The sequence below is a fragment of the Hemiscyllium ocellatum genome, unplaced genomic scaffold (assembly GCF_020745735.1).
Source record: "Hemiscyllium ocellatum isolate sHemOce1 unplaced genomic scaffold, sHemOce1.pat.X.cur. scaffold_212_pat_ctg1, whole genome shotgun sequence".
Lineage (NCBI taxonomy): Eukaryota > Metazoa > Chordata > Chondrichthyes > Orectolobiformes > Hemiscylliidae > Hemiscyllium > Hemiscyllium ocellatum.
Window position 1 is genome coordinate 624,703 of NW_026867979.1, and position 7,808 is coordinate 632,510.

Below are 7,808 nucleotides of genomic sequence, written 5' to 3' on the forward strand. Positions count from 1 at the left end.
CTTTCATGTCATCTGCAAACCTAATAATGATACCTTCTGCTTTCACATCAAGAGTTATAAATGCCCATAATGAACAGCAATGGCTTCTGCACAGATCCCTTTGTTACATCAACTGGGCAAAGGCTTTCAATCACAAAACTAACCCTCCAACAATTTTCGATCAAATTTGCCAACTTGCCTTTGATGCCATAGTCTCTTCCCTTCTGGACTAGCCTTCCACGAGGGACCTTGTCAAAGGCCTTTATGAATTCCATGTAAACCATAACATCTGTACGGCCCTCATCAATATCTTCAATCGAGATTTCACAGAAATCTCAGTTGATTTCATCAGACATTATCTTACTCTTACAAATTCATGCAGACTATCACTTATCGATCCCTGCCTTTCCAGCTATTGATCCATCCTGTCCCTCAGAATTGTTCCCAATTCCTCGCCCCCCCCCCCTCAACTGCAGTCAGACTATCTGCTCTGCAATTACCTGTCCTATACCTACTGCCTTTCTTGAACAAAGGAACCACATTAGCTATCCTCCAGTCATTCGGAACTTCATCTGTGGCCAGCAAAGTATTAAATATATCCACCAGGGCCCCAGCAATCTCATCCCTTACCTCCCATAGCAGCCTGGGATACATTTCATTGAGCACTGGGGAGTTCTCCACCTTTATGCCTGTGAAAATATTTAATACCTCCTCCTTATTGATCTTAACATGTTCTGGAAACTTACCATCCCTACTAAAATCCCCGGCCACAATGCCTTTCTTCTGTGTGAATACCAAGGGGAAGTATTCATTTGAAGACGTCACCTACTTCCTCTGGCTCCATGCACAGATTGTCCCTTTGGTTTCTCGCAGGCCTCCCTCTTTCGCTGGGAATCCACTTACTCTCACGATGCTCATAAAATACCTGTGTTTTTTTCGGCAATCGTATCTGCCAAACATATTTCTTGACCATTGTTTGTCCCTCATTTTCGACAAACCCACTCGCACTCTCTATACTTGTGAAGGGCTTCACCTGATTTTATTGCACTGTATTTTCTTTATCAAAATCACGATATCACTTGATCAGTATTAGATGGACTTGATACCTTCACTATTCACTCTTCAAGGAGCACACTGGCTCTGCATTCTCACTGCATCACTTTATAATACTCCCCTTTCCTAATATGGACCCAACTGTAGATAGTTCTCTCAGTATATGTTTGCCAGATCCTCTCTAATGATCGGAACTGATGGGAGACCCAGGTGTGTGGGGGACAGGCAGGAGGTTGTTTGGCTGCAGAAGCGACCCCAGGATGGTGTGCTGCCTCCTGGGTGCCAGGTCAAGGATGTCTCTGAGCGGTTACTGAACATTCTGAAGGGGAGGGTGAACAGCAAGAGGTCATTGTGCATATCAATCCACATGACAGGGGTAGACAAAGGGATGGGGTCCGGAGAAAGGAGTACAGGGAGTTAGGTGAGAAGTTAAAAAAGCCGGATATTGACATTAATGATCTCCAGATTATTCCCATTGCCACGTGCCAGTAACGATAGAAATAGAAAGAGAGGCCAGATGGATGTGTGGCTTGTGGAGCTGGTGTTGCGGGCAGGATTTTCAGTCTTGTATCATTGGAGTCTCTTCTGGGGTAGAGATGACCTGTACAAAGGGATGGTTTACACTTGAATCAGAGGGGCACCAGTATCCCAAGGAGGAGATTTCCTCGTGTTACCCAGGAGGATTTCAATTACTTTGGCAGGGAATTGTGACTCTAAGTAAGAGAGGGACCTTCGGAAAGTCAGAGGAAATTCATCAGCCATCAAGATCAAGTTACCTATTCAGGATATCCGGGGGCACAGATATTTGAGGGAAAAGAATTTTGGTTTAAAAGGCATTTATTTCAACACACGAGGCCTGACTGGTAAGGCAGACGAGCTCAGTTCATGGATTGGCTCTGGGAACTGGGATATTACAGCCATAACAGAAACATGGTTGAGAGAAGGGCAGGACTGGCAGCTCAGTGTTCCAAGATACAGAAGCTACAGGTATGACAGAAGGACAAGTAAGTGAGGAAGGGGAGTTGTCATTTTGATAATGAAGGACATAACAACAGTGCTTCGGGACAATACTGTTAAGCAGTCATCAAATGAGTCCATATATTTAAAAGTTAGAAACAAAAAGGGGGTGATCAGTCTGCTGGGATTGTGTTATAGACCCTCAAATAGCCAGCGGGTATGAGAGGGGCAAATGTGTAGTGAGATTGCAGGTACCTATAAAAATGATAAAGTAGTATTGGTTGGAGATGTTAACTTCCCTGGATTGACTGGGTCACCCAGAGTGTAAAAAGCCCGTAATGAGTGGAATTTGTCAAAAATGTCTAAGAAAGTTTCCTAAACCAAGACGTAGAGGGTTCTACTCTACTCAGGTGGATGCAACACTGGACGTCCCCTCAGGAAATGAGGTCAGGCAAGTGACTTAAGTATCATTCGGAGAGCACATTACATCTAGTGACCACAACAGCCTTTGTTTTAACATACTAATGGAAAATATCTGACAGGTTGACAGATTTAGGTCTTAAACTGGAAGTGGGTCAAATTGGAGCCATCCAGCAGGATCGAGCAGGGGTTGATTGAGTGATGGTAAAAATCATACAACACCAGGTTTTAGTTCAGATGGTTTACAGAGGAACATCGATTATCTGAACGTGATGGGCGGGCGATGTTTTGTTCGGATAATTGATTATCCGGTTAATTGATTAAATGCCTTTCCTTTTGGGGCTCAGAGTTTTCAGTCCAGTCTGCACCCTGTTCAGGTGACAAGGCAACAGCAAGCCATGAGCGAGGCCCCACGCCCTGCCAGACCCCCAAACACATCCAACACCGCCCTCACCTGCCCCTAAATGTCGCCAACCCAACTGCCCCAAACCCACCCAACAGTGACCCCTGCCCCCAAAATCTTCTGACACCACCCTCCACCCGCCGCCTGCCTCTACTTCCTAAACACCTTCGACATCATCCTCAGCCTGTCCACAAACCCGCCCAACACCGCACCCTGCCCACACACCCAGCGTCCAATCCATGTTCACGCCCGTCTCACTGGCCCCCTGCCCCCGTTCATCCCCTCCTCCTTCTGGGCAGCTGGAGTGGAAACCAGTAGTGAGATATCTACTGCCTTTGGTGGGGTACGTCTTCAAATAGCACACACACACATGCACACACACGCTCAGACAGCCACAAACAACTTTTTACTGCAACATTTCCGTCCTGTACAGGACACTGTTCTAGAGAATATATGGGAAAGGGGGGTTTAGGATTCACCCCTATATAGAACTCCAGGGGAATTGTGGCGAGAGGGAGAGAGGATGGGAGGTCATTCATTTGGAGATGGTGTCTGGGCTCGATGTCCAGGACTGTTCTCGGCACCATTTCAGTCAGCTGAGGTCGATTTTAATCAGTGTTAACAAAACAAAAAAATAATCAGGTTTGAAAGAGCTCTTTGATGTAATGTTTCTATCGGGACCTCGAAATCTCCTTTGGATAATCTGATATTAGGTTAATTGATATTTGGATAACCGAGGTCCCTCGGTATTTGAAAGTGCTAGATTTGGAAGCGATAATGGTCACTCTAAAAGATGAAAGACTTAATCTAAGCTTGTTTAATATTTCATTCCATTACACTGCCATCCTGTTGCTATAAATTCGGTGCCTTAGGATTGTGCTCCACATCCACCTGATGAAGAAGCAGTGCTTCGAAAGCTAGTGCTTGCAAATAAACCCGATGGCCTATAATCTGGTGTTGTGTGATTATTAACTTTGCCCACCCCAGTCCAACACCGGCATGTCCAAATCATAACTAAACACGATTGGGTCAGTCTGTTTGAATGGAAAGGAATGACTGGCAAATGGGAGTGTGATCTCAAGAATCCAGTATGTCCCTGTTAGGGTAAAGGGAAAAGCTGGCAGGTTTAGGAATCCCTAGCCGGTGAGAGGTGTCATCACTCTGTTCAGGAAAAAGAGGAAGGTACACATTGTCTTTAATTTTTCGGTATACATGAAGCCTCTTACAGTCCGAAAGACACAATCAATCTGGGGAGACCCAAAAGGCCTCTCAGATCCCTGCAGAACTCCCAACCTGCAGAACCAACCCGAAATCATGTGACTTTCAGTTCCTATAAGACTCATTAACTGTGTAACATCCTCCCATCACTAGCACCCCAATATTAATGTCATCTCCTCAAGCCTCTCTATCAACTACTCATCTCCATAACCTTCTCCAGCACTTACACCTCTATCTGTGTAAACGTCACCCTCCCCAACAACCCTTCCCACTTCTACCATTCTGGAGGAGGTTACTAATGCTCCCTTATCTGTGAACCTGTCTCCAACCAAAATTACTGCCCTCTGGAAAATCTGTCAGACTCCACACCCTCCGTATCTAACGAATCTGCAGAACCTAAACCTTCCTGTGTCCATAAACATCATCCATGACTACCATCCATATCTCTGTTTGGTCCTCCAGTCGACACAACCCACTTTCTCTCTAAACGTCTCCATTAACCTAAAACACTCCTGTCTGTGTAAACCACTCCATCCTACCAACATTCTTATCTGTGTATACTGTTCCATCCCTCTCAACCTCGCCATCTCCATGAACTCCTGTAGGCCCTACATCTCTCCACATTTCTGGAACACACCGTGGCTCTATTGTCCTCCCTCCCTGTGAAACACCTCCAGTCCCCACCACCCTCCCAGTCTGCGTCATCTGCTCCAGATCAGGTCATTGGTGTTTCTGTTACCTCTGGCACTCCGAGCAAACCTTCCCAGTTGTGTCTACCATTCAGATCTCATCCTCTCAAGCCTCCTGAAACACCTTCCTGCCATTGTGACCCTCCCTATTTAGAACATAGAACAGTACAGCACAGCTCAGGCCCTTCGGCCCTTGATAATGTGCTGAAATTTTATCATACTCTAATATCAAACCAACTTGCAGGCAATTCAAAGGAGGAAACAACAAAGAAAATCCCAGCACAAGAACAGGCCCTTTGGCCCTCCACACCTGTGCCGATCCAGATCCTCTGCCTAAACCTACTGCCTATTTTCTAAGGATGTGTATCCTTTTGCTCCCTGCCTATTCATGAATCTTAAAGGACTTCATTGTTCCTGCCTCTACCACCTCCGCTGGCCACATGTTCCAGGCCCCTACCACCCTCAGCATAAAGACCGTTCCAAGGTTATCTGCCCTAAACCTTTCCCCTCTCACTTTGAGTTTGTGACCCCAGTAACTGCGTTCCACACTCTGGGAAAAAAAACGCTTCTTGCTATCCACCCTGTCTATACATCTCATGAATTTGTAGACATCAATCAGGTCCTCAGTCAACCTTTGTCTTTCTAATAAAATTAATCCGAATCTATTCAACCTCTCTTTATAGCTGGTCCCTTCCATACCAGACAACGTCTGGGTGAACTTCCTCTTCACCCTCTACAAAGCATCTACATCCTTTTGGTAATGTGGTGATCAGAACTGTATGTATCATTCCAAATGTGGCCGAACCAAAATCAAATACAACTGTAACATGACCTGCCAACTCTTTTACTCTATAGCCCGTCCAATGAAGGAAAGCATACTGTATGCCACCTTAATCACTTTACTGACCTGCGTTGCCCCCGTCAAGGAACAATGGACCTGAAAACCCAGATCTCTATGTACGTCAATTTTCCCCAGCACTTTTCCATTTAGCTTGCTATTGAATTGAATATTCTGAAATGCATCACCTCGCATTTGCCTGGAGTGAACTCCCCATCTGCCATTTCTCTGCCCATCTCTCCAATCGATCTATACACTGCTGTATTCTCTGACTGTCCCCATCACTATCTACTGCTCCACCAATCTTCGTGTCATCTGCAAACTTGCTAATCAGGCAATTGATACCTTCCTCCAAATCATTTATGTATATCACAAACAACAGGGGACCCAGCACGGAACCTCGTGGAACACCACAGGTCACAGGTCTCCATTTTGAGAAATTCATTTTACTATAATCCATCTGCGTTTCCAAAAATTAATTAAATGTCCCTAATGTAACTCTCTCTACCACCAACGCTGGTGGTGCATTCCACACACCCACCACTCTCAGTGTAACGTACCTACCTCTGACATCTCCCATAAACCTTCCTCCAAGTGCCTTAAAATTATGCCCCACCATTATAGCCATTTTCACAAAAGGAACATTCTCGGGCCACCCACTCTATGTATGCCTCTCATCAGCTCGTACACATCTATCAAGTCAGGTCTCATCCTTTTCAATTCCATTGATAGAAGCCCTGGCTTCCCCAACATTTCTTCATTAGACCTGTCCTCAAATCCAGAAATCATCCTGATAAATCGTTTCTGCACCCGCTCCACATTTTTCCTATAACGAGGTGACCAGTACATAACACAATATTCCAAGAGTGGACTAACCAGGGCTGTGTGGAGCTGCAGCACAACCTCAATGGTCGTCAAGTCAATCCCCCTGCTAAGGAAAGCTAACACGTTACACGCCTTCTTCCAACCTTATCAACTTGGCTGACATCTTTGAAGGATCTATGAACGTGGACCGCAAGATTCTTGTGTTACTCCACACTATCAAGAATCCTGCCGTTAACTCAGTAGACGTTTTCAGCAGAATCCTTCAATCTTAAACCCTCCCTATTTTGGTACCTTCCCCCAGTCCCCACAAAATTCATAAACTGCGAAACGTCTTCCAGTCCCTACAATCCTCTTTAGCTCTGTAACCTCCTTTATTGGCGTTAGTACTGAAAATTACCGAAGCCAATTTTAGTCACTTCAATATTACTAATAAATGCAAAATCCTCCTGTCCTGATATCTCTCCCTAACTCTGTAAACACCACCATACTCCAGTGCCCTTCTGGGGAATATTGCATAGGAAGGAAGAGTTGTCGAGTCTGGGCCATGTTACGGAGGTAGGAAGGGCTGCAGTAAATGGAGGATGGTACAAATGTAGGAGGGCATGAAGATCCTTCAGGAGGTTAGAGGTAGTGGGATTCATATAACCTGCAGGATGGGATTGAGAATGGGTGTGGGACATGAAGGATGTTTTAGTGTGAGTGGTTGATTTGTTTTTGATTTGATGATTAGGCCGATCTTATTAAATAATTTTGGAGATGTTTACCAGACTATCCGTGCACAATTTCAGATTTCCAGGCTGGGAGATGTGAGTTCTGATGGGAATGTATTTGCCCATTCTGTCTGTGTGCCTGACAGTGTCCTGGTGCTGCTCTGGGAGAAAGCACTCACCGTGCAGGTGGTGATCTCCAGATCTACAGGACTGATCAAAGCTCACCACATCGAAGCCTTCGTTTAGAATGTTCTCTATTTTTTCATTATTTTCAAGAGACAGTTTTGTGAGATGCAGAAATTGGGGAGTTTGCATTTTGAGGGAATGAAATCTTTATCATTGGAAGATGGGAAGTCTGCAAAAATGAGATAACGGATTTTCAGAGACAGTATATAATATTCCAGTTAGGATGGAAGGAAATGCTGATGGGTGTTGGGAATTCTGGATGACTAGAGAACAAAGGTTTTGATTAAGAAAGAGAAGGAAGCATTTGTCAGGTATAGACACGACAAGTCAAGTGAATTCTCAGACTATAAAGCAAGGAGGAGTATACTTAAAAAGAAATCAGGAGGATAAAAAGGGTACATGAGATAGCTTTGGCAAATAGGGTTAAGAAGAATCCAATGGGTTTTTATAAATACATAAAGGACAAGAGGGTAACTAGGGAGAAAATAGGGCCCCTCAAAGATTAGCAGGGCAGCCTTTGTGTGCAGCCG